The sequence below is a fragment of the Chrysemys picta genome, chromosome 13, assembly GCF_011386835.1.
Source record: "Chrysemys picta bellii isolate R12L10 chromosome 13, ASM1138683v2, whole genome shotgun sequence".
Lineage (NCBI taxonomy): Eukaryota > Metazoa > Chordata > Testudines > Emydidae > Chrysemys > Chrysemys picta.
The window spans coordinates 11,790,829-11,792,790 of NC_088803.1; positions in this window are offsets into that span (position 1 = coordinate 11,790,829).

Below are 1,962 nucleotides of genomic sequence, written 5' to 3' on the forward strand. Positions count from 1 at the left end.
GCAACCCGAAACCAAACCTTACCACCGGGGACAACCCAAGGCCCCACCCACATCCCAAGGGAAACCCCAGACGCCTTCTCACCCGACCACACCAGTTTCCACCAGCCAACATCGCCCCGGTGATACCTTAGCAGGGCGATGTTTTAAATGTAATGAACTGGGACATATAAAGGCTCACTGCCCCAAGAACCCCAACTGATTACAGTTCATTACACCCCAATCACACCAAAGATCCCCAGACCCAGATGCCTCTCTCATACCTTTGGAGCGAAGGGAAACCTTGAGAGTGGGTGGAAAGAAGGTTATCGCTTGGAGGGACACTGGGGCACAAGTGTCAACTATCCACCAATCCCTAGTGGACCCCAAACTCATCAACCTGGAGGCTCCAGTGACAATTCAATCCTTCGTGTCACAGTCTGTAACTTTGCCTACAGCCAAGTTGCATGTCCAGTACAAGGGCTGGTCAGGAATGTGGACTTTTGCAATCTATGACAATTATCCCATCCCCATGCTGCTGGGGGAAGACTTGGCCAACCATGTGAAGCTAGCCAAGAGGGTGGGAATAGTCACCCGCAGCCAGACCAAGCAAGCTTGCACCCCCATCCTTGTTCCTGAGCTGTCCACCAGGGCCCCGTCTGTGTTACCAGAGACCCAGACAAAGGTGGTGGAACCGGATCCCCTGCCAATGACTGCAACAGCCGTAGTGGATCCAATCCCAGAGACCCAGCCAAAGCCAGTCCCAGAACCGGAACTGGCAACGCAACCAGCACCAGAACCATTGCCAGCACTGAGTCCAGCGCTTGCAAACCCGTCTACAACTCCAATCCCAGAGGGCACCAGCGAGCCTGAACTGGCGGAAGCAGCAGATAACCCTACCCAAGAGGCTCAGCCAGAGCCTGAGATACCACATAGTGCACCAGCGGACAGCGGTTCACAGTCAATGGAAACAGCCCCAGCACCTGCATCGCTTCCAGAGGGGCCACGCCCCAGTCCACAGTCCAAGGAGGAACTGATGTCTCCAGCATCAAGGGAACAGTTCCAGGCCGAGCAGGAAGCAGATGACAGCCTTCAGAAAGCTTGGGCGGTGGCACAGAGCAACCCACCGCCTCTCAGCTCTTCTAACTGATCCCGGTTTCTTGTAGAAAAATGACTTTTATACAAGAAGACTCTTTCTGGTGGGCACCAGGAAGACTGGCATCCTCAAAGACAGTTGGTAGTTCCCACTAAGTATTGGGTAAAGCTCTTGAGCTTAGCCCATGATCATCCCAGTGTCCATTCTGGGGTGAACAGAACCAAAGACCGGTTTGGGAAGTCCTTCCACTGGGAGGGAATGGGCAAGGACGTTGCTAATTATGTCCGGTCTTGTGAGGTGTGCCAACAAGTGGGAAAGCCCCAAGACCAGGTTAAAGCCCCTCTCCAGCCACTACCCATAATTGAAGTCCCATTTCAGCGAGTAGCTGTGGATATTCTGGGTCCTTTCCCAAAGAAGACACCCAGAGGAAAGCAGTACATACTGACTTTCATGGATTTTGCTACCCAATGGCCGGAAGCAGTACCCTTAAGCAACACCAGGGCTAAAAGTGTGTGCCAGGCATTAGCAGACATTTTTGCCAGGGTAGGTTGTCCCTCCGACATCCTTACAGATTTGGGAACTAATTTCCTGGCAGGGAACATGAAAAACCTGCGGGAAGCTCATGGGGTGAATCACTTGGTTGCCACTCCTTATCACCATCACACCAATGGCCTGGTGGAGAGGTTTAATGGAACTTTGGGGGCCATGATACGTAAATTCCTAAATGAACACTCCAATGATTGGGAACTAGTGTTGCAGCAGTTGCTTTTTGCCTACAGGGCTGTACCACATTCCAGTTTAGGGTTTTCACCATTTGAACTTTTGTATGGCCACGAGGTTAAGGGGCCATTACAGTTGGTGAAGCAGCAATGGGAGGGGTTTACGCCTTC